Here is a 13,268-nt window from a genome sequence, read left to right as displayed (position 1 = left end):
GAATTTGTCAACAGAATAATCATTGCAACTAGATAACAGACAAACTGGACTTCACAAATATCCAAAGATGATGACAATGCAAACACATTTTTCTGAAGATCATATAAACCCTCTTAACAAACGTCTCTAAAAGAGAAGGAAGACACCAAAATATTTAAGCAGTTCGTTTAGAGGTATCCTAAGACATCCTTCAAAGAGGAAGAGCCCTATTCATGAAAATACCACCACCACTGAAGTCCAAATGACAAATAATACAAAAATGTAATAAAAACTAAAAAATCCTTCCTCTAACATACACAAGAAGCCAACAAAAAGCCTGCATGATCAATTAATGATAAGGCTATAAGAAGTGCCCTCAGAGAAAATGCAAGTACAGCAGACAGATTTTCTTTTATTATTTATTTATTTTTAACACCGCTGTTCACTATGGAAAGAACTGGAGAGACTCCCATACTCTCTCATACAATCTCTCTGCCTAGAAGACTTGTCAGAGGATCCTTCCAGAACTGAAATCATTGTCAAAAAAATATTGACACAAATGGACAAATTGAAGAGTAGGAGCTCAACAGGACCAGATGGTGCCCACCCAGGAGTTCCAAAGGAGCTTGAGGATGAAGGAGACAAACAGTGATATATAAATTCCTGCCTAAACTGAGCTGGTATCCAAAAATAAAAGATGGGGTGTCATTAAAATAAAATAAAAGTGATAAAATAAAGGTAGGAAAGGATTCATACTAAAGGTAGGAAAGGGGTTAGATGCAAAGCCTGATTCTTATTTCAGGCCAGTTAGTAAAAGCCTTAATAAAAGACAGATTGAATGAAAACTAGGATAAGCATTATCTATTGGAAAAAGAAAATGTGTCTGTTCAAAAGGGAAGTGCAGCCTTGAAAATCTATTGGAGTTCTCAGTGTTGGATTTCAACAAGAAACTAGATACAGATCATCATCTTGGTATAATCTACTTGGCCTTCCACAAAGGTTTCAAAAAATTCTTTCACTAAAAGCTTTGTAAGAACTAGACTACCATATGCAAGAGGAAAACAAACAAAAAAAGCAAACAAACAAACAAAAAACAAACAAAAAAAAAACCAAAAACATACACACACACACTCTGGCTAGTTAATTTGCTAAACTATGGGGAAAAGAAGGTAGGTATAATATGACCAGGTCTCCAACAGTGAAAGAAAATAATCATCAGAGTATCACTGGGACCCCTGCTGGCCTATATAGTCATAAATATAACCTCACAAAAGGAATGAGCTGGCAAAGTTTGCTGACAACACTGAGTTATTAAAGTAGGAAGGACAAGAGTCGTGAAAAATTGCAGAAAGATCTTATGAAACTAAGAGTCTGAGTAATAAAATGTCAGATGTTGTTCAATATAGGTAAAAGTACGGTTAGATGGAAGAAACAATCGCAATTCCACTTTTAAAGTCACGGCTGCTGAGCTGCATTACAGCTTCAGAGCCTGATCTTCGGATTATGATCTACAGTTCTATGAATATGGTCGCTCAGTACTCAGTAGTAGTTGAAAAGTACTAAGCATATGTTAGAAACTACTGCAAAATTAATAGAGAATAAAATTGAAAACTTCATTATGGCATTATATAAATCCATGGTACACCCATATCTTAAATATTGTTTATTTCTTAATCTCAGAAGGGATAGAGTAGCATAAAATATGCACAGAGAAAATGAGAAGGAAACCAAACGTGTAGGGCAGCTTTTGTACAAGAATCAACAAATATCTGACATGCAAAAGAAGCAACTGAGGGAAGAAATGAGAAAAATACAAATTCATAACTGGTACGTAAAAATGTAGTTAGGGATGACCTGCTCAATTTCTCTTCTATAGTAGCAGAACTAGGGGACATTAAATTAAGATAGCAGGAGGCAGGCTCCACACACAAAAAAGGAACTGATTCTCTATCTGGGATACCCATGATGCTGTGGGATGCAGAATCTTACCTGGGTTCAAGTGGAGACAGAATAACAGAAGATATACATACATTCAAAGACCTTGTTAGGTCTTGCATAACCTAAGCAAAGGGAAGTTAGGCTCAGTATATAAAATTCCCTGAAATGAAAACAGTCAGATATGGTAAAAACGTAGAAGGGAAGCATTCTATATGCTTTTTTTAGTTTTACTCCTTCCTAAATATTCATGTGCAGATTCTGTAGGAGTCAGAATACAGAGTCAGGTAGATCTTTGGTCTGACCCACTGTGATCATCTTTATGTGTTTATAGCTTTAAGACATAAGGCAAGTACCACCTGCAACACATTAATCTTTTCCCCTAAAGATCAAATATATCACTGATGAACACGATGTTATTTGTAACTTCCTCTTACATTCCTGGTACTGGGGTCTGTCTCATGTCCAGTGTTCAACCAGGTAGAGCACTGGACTCATTGCTGTGATTGAGTTGATAATAGGCTATCTTTTTGTCACATTTAGACCAGCAACTTTGATGACAGACCTTTGCATTTTTTTTCCTAGCAGCAGGAGAAATATATTCTTAATCTATTATTTTTGCATGGAACATGTCAGAACATTTTCCTTTGTTTTTGTTATATACTGCAATCGCCATTTAGTACACAACAACGAAAGAAAATACTAGAGACTATGGCTGAACTAGTTTCAAAAACAGTTGGACAAATAAAATATTTATATTGAATAGATTTCACATTGCAGAGCCTGGGATTTGGCAACAGACATTACAAATCATGAGTGATATAGAGAATACAGAATTTAATTAACATAGCTAAAGATGGAAAAGAAAGCAAACTGATATATGTAATATGGCTCTCAGCTTCAATATTCAGCAATAAAATAACAAGCCAATGCTTCTAAACCAATCTGAAAAGAGTAAAAAACAGAAGCAACATAGTTGGAAGGTTATATTTCAAAATGTAATTAGTGTCAGAATATTTCAGAACTCCTAAAAGCAAATAAGTCACCAAGTTCAATACAAAGGGAAGCACACATGACAAAGAAGTAATTTACAGAAGGAAACATAGCTCATTATTTTTATTATTTAAATCTAATCATCATCAGATTAATTTAGAGAAAATGAAATGAAGGTAAAATACTACATCTTCATATTGCAAAAATAATTGGTGTCAAAGAAATTTTAATTTACTGGAAACAATCCCTTCTGTGCAATTATATATAGAAAAAAAAAACTATTATGTATATTAAATAGCATCTTTCACTGGAAAATATAGCTCTCCAAAGATTAGCCATGATTTGAATTAGTGGCCACAGAACTTGATTTTCTATGTTCTATCTTCATGAAATTAAAGAAGACTGAAAAAGGCCTATGTGAGTATATTCAACAAGAAGACCGAACACTAATTTATTTATAACTGCACATTAAGAAACTGCTTGGACAAAGCTACATTTTGGGATGTAAAACGCTGAAATGCATTTTCAAAAAAAAATAGAGTGCATGTTCTGACACAACTGCCAGGGGGAACCTCACTTTATATCAGAATGCAAATATTTCCACAATGTTCCCACAAAGTCTTAATGCTAAGCACTGCCAACATATCATCTATATGACTGAGCAAGAGTACCACCTCCTTTGTCTATGACGTACAAGGTGGCCACACTACCACGCTTATGCAGGCATCCAAACACAAAACAAAGAACACTGACACTTGCACATGTGGCAATTTTCAGTGCTCCAAACTAACCTCCTCTGCTAAAATTTCAAAAACACTTCAGAAAAGCTGTTCAGAGATATGAATGTTACTAACAGTTTTCTCTCAACTGCTGCAGGTTGAATAGTCTGAAATAGAGGTGAGGAAATGGGTATACTCTGTGACTGGTTCAGAGGAACATGTCTCTTTTCTTCTGAAACATGTCTGGTGATAATAAGAGATCAAGAGACTGCCTGTCTTTCCAGCAAGGCAGGAAATGTGCCATTCTTGCATTGTCTTCCAGCTGTTTTCATGCAACCAGGATGTACAGAAAAATGTTAATGTGTATATGTGAAAATAACAATATCAGCTTTATATTGTTTTGCCCCTTCCAAATTCAGGCTCAGCTGGAGCTCTGTACACAGCCAGACCAGTTGTTGTTTTATCCAAACCAGTTCATCCATCCCTAATCAAGATGCTAGCAACCAGCTGTGTTGATCCTCTTGTATTCAGCGCACAGCCTTTCTGTGCTCTGCAGAAAAAAGATCTCACTTTAGACTATGCTCAGTCAAGAGTGTTTTTTCCATCAAGAATCCACAGGTGCAAGCTCTCTGGCTTTGGCTTTGCTCAGTATGAAAGCTAATTGCATAGCCCTGGATGACCATTTAGACCTGCATCTCTTAACCTTTGCACTGCTGAGATTAAGCACTGTATTCAGCGCTACAGTACAGAGCAGGGGCAAATTCACCTAATTACCCCTCTACACTTCTTCCTATAAGCACTATAAGCACCTGGGAGCTTATATATATAAGCACCTGGGAGCATTACATTTTTCAACATGGTGCTCCCACCTCAGTTCTCAGTCTACAGTCTTCCCACTAACTATTCTTTCCTACCTCCCCCAGATGAAAAAGGTATCTTTTACCAATTCAAATGAGTGATTGCATACACCTTACATTGCTCTTTTCCTAAACCCTTGGGTGGCTTTCCGTACCAGCTCTTGTCATAAGCTTTCAGTTATGTTATCTAAAGAAAAGGCATTAGCAGCTAGGAAGATATATGTCTACACATCCAGCTATATGATTATTTAAAGCATGCACAGCAGAAACACAGATCATGACAGGACTGGATGACAGACATGCACCACAACATGTTCCAGGGTCCTAGTGATTCGGTTGTGCAGACATGATGTGCCTACCATGTACAAATATCTGTATGCCTCTACTGTTAATCAGGATGCAAAAGGCAGACACACGATTATGAAAACATCCCTTCTCTTCACCCTTCATCTAGGCATAGCTGAGGAGTCTAGATTTAATGGACTACCTGGAGTCATCTAACAGATTAAATCCATCGTGGATTATAAATCCCCTTGATGGAGGTATCAGGTTTTACCTTGCTTTTGTGGGCATGTGGTCCTCTGAAGAAAAGGAAGATAAGTAGTCTTTAAACAACTACTAAAAAAGATCCTTTTCAAGTTGGTGTCAGCAGGTATGACAACAAAAGGTGACCATGCCCTTATTACCCTTTCAATTACACAAGCAGGGGAAAAGGTTCACTATAAGGCCTTCGAAAGGAGCAATGCCACATAAGTAAAAAACAAAAAAATGGTTTTCATAGTTTTGTTGTAAAATTTGCTAAAAAACTAACATCCTTTCTTAGTACTTAAGAAAATGCAACAACAAAAAAAAGGTAACCAAAAAAAGAAATGTAAATGAAAGGATTTGTATGACATATATGTAAACTGCATGCGAGAATCTAAATAACAGACTCAGTTCATCACTGTCTTTCATTTTAAAATAAACAAAATAAGTTGACAGATAACCATGGCCCATGGAATTCTCTGATGAAGAGCCTTCTCACAGATCTCACAGCATGGTAGATTTTATGAAATCTTGTGATAGTCATAGCAAAATGATATTAATGCAGTAAAGGTGGAAAGAGTGAGAAACCAGGCAACCACAAAGCTGACTTGGGGCTATAGACTCTTAGGCCCTCCAAAAGCAATAAACTATTTTTTTTTTTTATTCTTTTCTTTCTGCAGCGTAACCTAGGGTAGTCCTGTGGTTGGGTTTGATGTATATGAACTTCATTTACATGTCTCAAGCATCAACAGCCCTTGAACAAGGGCTGCATTACATGCAGAATGGACAGCTTCCACAAGGGTATGTTGGGGTATCCCCCAAGAAGGGGAAGCCCTTCTTAGAGCTTGGGCTCCTCCAGCAATTACACTGTAAAAATGAATCATATATTGTAAACTTCAGCCCCAAGTAACTGATGTGGTCCAGTTGTGACAGTGTTTGTTTTCTCCAGCATAATTTTTCAGACAGTGTCATACCCTATTTACTCATTGTGGTAGCTTTTGAAAGACTTTAATTGATATTTTACTGTTCCAAGACAATTTTACTCTGTTATTCAAATAGAGTATGTGCACGTGGTTTTGTAATAAAATGTACAAACACGTCCATTAAAATATTGACTCCTCCCAATTTAAGTTTTAGATATTTAAAACAGTAGGTATACCACTAATTATGTACTTATGAGCAGAAAGAAGCAATTCAGCCCCAACCCATTCAAAATTACCTTTATTAATTCCTTAAAACTATATTTCCCCACAATTGCCATTTTTGTCATTTATCTAGTCACTTGATACCAATGCTTTGGGAAGTTTTATTCCCCTTTTTTTCTTTATTCTAAACTCTGATATCTCAGTCAGTTTAGCACTATACCAGTAGGTGGAGTAATGGTAAAGCAAATACCTGCTTCAGCTATTTGCATTTTTGAACAGACATTTTTAATATCTTTTGCCAAGATTTGCATAAACCAGAGTTTGATATGCCAGAAACACCTATACATATACATAATGTATGTTCACACACTTAAAAATACAGACATTAAAAGACCATATTTAATAGCTGAGACATGAAGTCTTTCTATCATTTTGTACAGTTCTCTTCAATTTATACATACTGGGTACATACAAAATTATACATTATACATACAGAATTTTTAAATTGTGATAAAAGCCTGAAACCCTACATTCCTATCCATTTAAAAAGAACTGATCAATGCCTGAAGGGAGTAAAGACTCTCTGGCAAGTTCCGCTTTGGTATTAAGGTCAGTTGAGATTTGAGAGACAGCTTTGGTTAATAGTGTCATGCCCCTGCCAACCTGCAGCTGTGTAGCATGCCCAAGGCCTTCAGTATATTGGATATGAGCTGCATTAGCGAGACCTTTGTCCTGTGTCAGGGTGGAGGGTGGCTGTTGTGAATGGATGCACTCATGTAAAGAAAAACTTTATACGAATGAAGTAGTTATTTTTCCTCCTCTCTGTTGCTGTCTGGACTCCAGATAGCACTAGCACCTTCAAAGTCATTCAGGTAGGCAACAAAACACAACCTTAACAAATGCATAACAACCTGACATCTCCACGGCAGCTTTGTCTCCAATTGAAGCAATTCAAAATCCAAATATAAGCCATTCCCATATGTGCTATCAAAATATAGAAGCTTTATAAAATGAAGCAGATATGCACTGAAAAGAGTATCATTTGGGCTACAGCCTGTCATCTTTGTTCAGGCAAAATTCCTACCCAAGTCAGTAGCACTTTTTTTGTGTGATTTTTTTTTTCCTGATATAACAACGCACAAACCACTCAGTTACTATATGAAGAAAAATGATCAGTTAGTATTAATGGATTTATTGACTCCACATTTAGATAAGGAGTGCAGTACATTTCTGTATAGATATCTCAGGCTGATGTCTGAAGCATAATGAAGATAATATTTTTCCTAATTTTCCTTTTTGTAAGTTAAGATGGCTAAAACTGAACTTTGCTTGTGTGAAAAAAAAAAATAAAAAAAATCATCTCACCACCATCTTTCTTTAGCTATGAGATATGCAAGAAAAGCCATAAAGGCAGGAGCTTCAGTTTGCTCCTAGTAATCATATTAAATTGCCAACACCAACACAAAGGGGAAAAAAGTGGACAAAGCCTCCTCCGTAAAATGAATATAGAATTATATAATATGATTATATTATATATAATTATATTATATTATGTAATTAATATAAGAACTGAAGAACTGTAAATATCAGTCTCAGTATATGCACTACTGAATATAGTAAGTTTATTTTTCAAATCACCATTTGTTCTAAGGAGCTACGTAGATATTATTAACATTAAAGAAACTCCTTCTCTCAACCAAATCCAGAAGTTTAAGGAAACATTCATATATACCTGAAAATACTGAATCTGTACTACCTTCTTAGGGTTGTTCAAACTCAGTTATTTTACTATGATTTTGTTTGGGAGTTAATTCTGATTCATCTGCCTTTTTTTTCTTGTCCTTACAATATGCAGTATGTTCAGTAAATCAAAAATATCTGCAATGTTTCCTCTGTCAATGCAAACACTGCAGTATGATCATCATCTACCTCCCTGTTATTCGCTAGGAAAAAGGGAGGAAGCACAGAATAACAGATATTTCAAACTAACCACATATTTTTTGTCAGACAAAATATAGTCATATCCCTGAAAACAAACATAACCTCACCTTATACCAGAGAGAGTGAGCGAAAAATGAATATAAAATATACCACAATCATTCAATAAAAAGAGCTGTGAGATTAACCAAGTCATGAATTAGCTTGATCTCAAGAGATCATGCTCATAATATCTGGCATGTTTTGACACACATGAAAAGGGTAAATGAGTTTTAAAGCTGAGAAAGAAAGGAACATTTTACTGAGCTGTTGCCTAATTAGGGTCATATTCTTTGAGTTGTTATGCACCTTCTGAAACCCTTGCAGCCTCATCACCCATCCTTCATTTCAGGAAGAGTCATTGGCAGGGTGCAACTTTCACAAGCGATGAGGGAGCTTGCAGCAACAGCCCCAATTGTTAATTGACTATACAGAATGCAAGGGCCCCCACAAAAGTCAAGAGAGCACAGGCAGGTGCAAGGCTGCAAAAGCAGGTTGCAGCAGAACCCCATTGCACATGGTAGACATGCCCTTTTCTCAACCAGCAAACACCACATCCTTGTCCAGACACCTCCTGCACTTCTCCTCACAGGTCATTATGTTGGTTATTTCTCCTTGCTTCAATGCAATAAAAGGTATGACAATCTGAGAGTAAAAAATAAAAAAAATAAAATAAAAAAAATTAAGCAGCTGAGTGCATGAAATCCAGTTCATATCCAAGCCTTTTTTTTTTTTTTTAAAGGAGGCGGAGAGCAAGCTGGTATCTCACACACACTTCTGTTGCTTTGCATCTCACACATCTCACTGAAAAGGACCTACTACCTGAATTTCAGACTTGTCTTTCCCTAAGGAGACAAAAATTACTTTCTTCTTGAGTCTTGGTTTCTATCTCATTCAGGACCAAAACTGTTTCTGCAGAGGCTTTTATTCTTTCCTTTGTAAGATTTTAGATGGAACAGAAATTCCCCCAATTTATAAACGATTGCTTGCTGTTTTACAACAGTTACAGAACAAAACCCCAAAAAACATGGAGTATACCTTGGCAAAACTATTTTCTCTGCTCCAATTTCCTAATTACTTGATATCATCTCTTTCTCTACTTCCCATTCTCCTTCACCCTCCACCCCCTGACACCCCCCACTCCCCACCCCCCCCTTTTTCTTCCCCCTTTCCTCTTTTCAGCTAACTCAGTTTGGATTTTCACAGATTGTCTGTGACAAGGGCATTCACCCTTCACTTCAGTCGTCATTCTGATCACAAGGAATCCTGCCTATGGAAAAAAAAATCCTGTAACATTCATAGAATCAACTCCATGGATTAAAAAGTAAATAAATAAATAAAGCAGATCACTTTTGCACTCGTTCTGACGGTGACTAAACAGTTCTCAGATTGTTAGCTTGTCATTCACAGTTATACATGGTATAGGGTTGGAAGGTCTGACATGAATGGTTAGTGGATGATTTAGTGTATGAATTTGCCCCTTTTGGTATGTTTCCTTAGGTTTCTGAGTGTAGATAGCCCCCTTAGCATAAATCTTAGCTGATGCTGCCTAACAAGTCCCTTCCACTGCTGTTAGAGAAATAGGATGCAGTTTTACACAACTGTGTTACAGCTTGCAGCATTTTAAACATTACTCCATGGGCTCAGAGGCATGGAGAATAGAAAGTTTGGAAAGCAAAAGCAGAAAGGGAAGTGGGTCTTTGTTAGTTAGATTTGCTATAGGGCAGAAACCAAGGGCAAGTCTGGAGGCTCTTGACAGAAAACAAGAGAAGAAAAAGTAAAGTGGTGGCAGAAGGGCATGAATAGAAATCAGAGCACTTCTGAGAACTTTAATATACTGCAGGTAAAATCCAATATGTAGCTGAAATATTTTGTTTTCTTAAAAGAACTATAAAACCAAACAGGTATCTGCATACAACTCTTAAGTTTATAGACTAATGCAGTTTGGAAGTGACCTTGGGAGGTCATCTACTCCAACCTCCTGCTCAGAGAAGGATCAGCACTGAATCCAGACTAGAAGTATCTGTTCTCTATATACTTTATGAACAGTCATGTAATGAATACTGTATCTTCAATCACGTGTCCTAGACTGAGGGGAAAAAGAAAACACATTACCTACTGAAATAACTTGACATCCAAAAGGTAAAGAACATATCTAGCAGTAACTAACATAGGTATTCATTACACTATCACTTCAAAGCACAGCTTTCACATGTTCGCAGCAGCCTTGTTACAGCATTGCCTTATCTGGATTAGCAGTAAATCTCAAGTAACATGCAGAAAAATGAACTATGGTAATGCTTCAGTGGTAAGGGGAGTCAGAGAAAACCCAAAGCATGATGTGAAGAAAATGTCTTTAGGGAATCTTCCTGCATTTTCCATACAGAAGTACAAAACATGCTATAGCAAGAAATAAGATCCCCACAGAGTTCATGTAGATGAGAGTTCTAAAAATGTGCTAGGTACCAGAGGATTTGTTCATTATTAAACTTGTATTGTGTTTACCTGTGTAGTGCAAGATTGAAGACAACTTAATTGCATACTATGTCCTTGCCCTCTGACCTTCCTGTTAATTATATTTTGCTATAGTAAGAATTAGATGCACCATTTTCTCTTATTTCCCTAGGACTAAGACAGTTATTAATTCCTAATAAGCTTGCTTCTTCCATCTGCAGAAGGCTATATTTTCTTTTCATTGCATGCACAGTACTCCCAGAAGCTTTTAATTTGCATATATTGAAGATTACTTCACAGATTTAACAATTCCAAAGTAAACTTGCTTAGAGCCACCGTGTGGCTGTGCTCTGAGGTTTAATCTTTATTTGGTCTGTAATCATAACAGCCACAGAAGTTACCGAGATGGGGAGGATATCTACAGATAGATAGATGTGCATGTATATGAGGAGCAGGGCTGTCTGGTAGCTTCACTGAGGTTCATTCTCCAAAGTAGGAAATTAAAAGACCAGTTTTGAATATACTTTCTACTCTCTCTTTTATGGAGCTGTTCTTGTCATGTCACATGGCTTAGCTTCAAGCAAAGATGAGGTTCTTTACTGAATCAATGGAGATTTATTTTTTTTTTTTCAAATCTTTGGGAACAGTTCTTTTTATTTCAGATGGGATATTAATTGAAATTATATTCTACTCCCACCCTCACCTAGTAGCTTAATAGTCATCAGATTGCACAAATTATTTTTAATACCTTGAAAAATTCATTAAGTGAACAAAAGATCCTGACATAAGTCATAAGATTTTTTTCTCAAATGTGAAGTTAATAAAAAAAGGACTCTAGAATATTAAGGTCTACTTTTTAAGCCACCTTTCTTCCTATTTTAAAGAAAGGCCTTTCAGCTTATTTTCACCAAATTTAGACACTAAGCTCTGACCAAAAGATAATCATTAAACCAGAGGATTTTAACATGCATGAGAAGGAGATTTTCAGAACCAGACTTGATTTCTTTGTTAAGTTACTGAGAACAGAAGGCAGTAGTTAAGCCTCTTCTCAGATTTCAAGTAGGGTAAAGGCTGCTGTTTAAGAAGACATTTATCCTCTTAGAAGGAGAAGGTATTGCCTGTGGTGGCAGAGGAACCATCGTACCCTTTTGCTGCATGCAAGACTGCTGGAAGGGCTAAAAATCTATTGATGTCACAAACTGGGCTGTCAAGCATGAAGAACATAATCTGTCTACCTCAAAGTTCGTAGCAGATCTCCAATGCTGGGATATACAGCTAGTCCTGTGCCCATGTGTTCCATCTCTTCACCATAATGAACCAGAATCCTCAGGCTCCTCTGTTGACAACTTGCTCACTTCTGTTTCAACTTCTCCCACTTTCCTATTCCAAAGTCATGGAAATCAAAGAAATTGATTGGCACAATAGCTTACAGTTTTGCTATCCAGTGGAAGATTGTAAGAACATGGATTTAAGGTTAGGGACAATTTCTGTTTTGTGGTTATACTTGCAAACAGCAACAAGTAAAAGATCCACTTGTTCTTCTACAAACATTTTCTCCCAGCCTTTCCCAGCACAGAAAGTCACTCTAACACAGTTTCCAGCTCTCCAGTTTTGCATGGAAAATGGCTTGTGGTCAGACAGATCATTATGCTGCGCATGCTAACTGGGAAGGAGTCAGTAGACAACTGAGATTATTTTGTTGGGCAGGAAACAACCAGAGCAACCAGGGTGTGCTCCAACACAGTAAACTGACATAACCTCGGACTCTGTAAACAGCAAAACAGAAAAAGACCAGGAATGTGCCTCATTCAGGTCCCCCATGCACCTGTGGCTCCTTGGCTCTGGAGAGGCCTTTTTGTTAGGGCCCCTGCTCTGAGCTGGGCCTGACCAGATACTGCAAGGTCTAGGGCCTATGGCAGTGCCTGGGGGTGGCTGGGCTGTGGCAGTCTCCTATCACCATCCCCAGCCTGGACCACCTTGTTGGGGTTCCAGGACAGAGCTGATCATTAGGGAGGCCCCACACTGCCCTGCAGCCCAAGGATTTCTGTCACCCTCATCCCCAGGACCCCACTGTGGTGCTGCTAGCAGTCACATCCCATGCACTGTTCAAACTCACCATATTTCAAAACCATTTATGAAATTAACAGCATCTTGAATTTAAGCCAGGTCCACACTTGGCAGATTTGTAATAGATTATATCCCTCCCCCCCCCCCCCCCCGCCCGTTTTCTTAAAAAGAAAAAAAAAAAAGGTTGTTTTCCATTACAGTTAAATCTGGTTTTACACACAGTGTAAATATCTAAACCCGCATTCACCTATTTGCAAGGTATTTATTATCTACTTATCTCACATTTCCAGTGATGACTACCAGTGATGCCTACAATGTTCAGAAATCAATGGAATTCTCCACAGATGAACATAAATAGGTCATTAAGAAAAATAACATCAAAAGTAATTAAGGTGCTCTGGATTTATCCTTTCTACTGGACTGGTGTGTATAGTTATCCTTTCCAAGGAGTCGTGGGCAAATACAACAGAAAACAGCTCATTCTCAAAACAATATGCTCTCAGCACATGCTGGACTTGAACTCTGTTGGGACTGAACATATGTTTAAGTGCTGTTTTATGTAAACTGGCACCCTTAGTAGCTCTCAAAGTCTCATATGTATGTAATTGTGTCTTTAT

At 37.4% G+C, this 13,268-nt stretch overlaps 1 long non-coding RNA gene across 1 annotated transcript in view; it reads right to left on the bottom strand.

Annotated features, from left to right (window-relative positions):
- LOC137860741 (uncharacterized) overlaps positions 1-13,268 on the bottom strand; it is a 71,952-nt gene that overhangs the window by 4,860 nt on the left and 53,824 nt on the right. The window lies entirely within an intron of this gene.

The sequence above is a fragment of the Anas acuta genome, chromosome 1 (assembly GCF_963932015.1).
Source record: "Anas acuta chromosome 1, bAnaAcu1.1, whole genome shotgun sequence".
Classification (NCBI taxonomy): Eukaryota; Metazoa; Chordata; class Aves; order Anseriformes; family Anatidae; genus Anas; species Anas acuta.
This window is presented reverse-complemented; position numbering and strand designations above follow the sequence as displayed.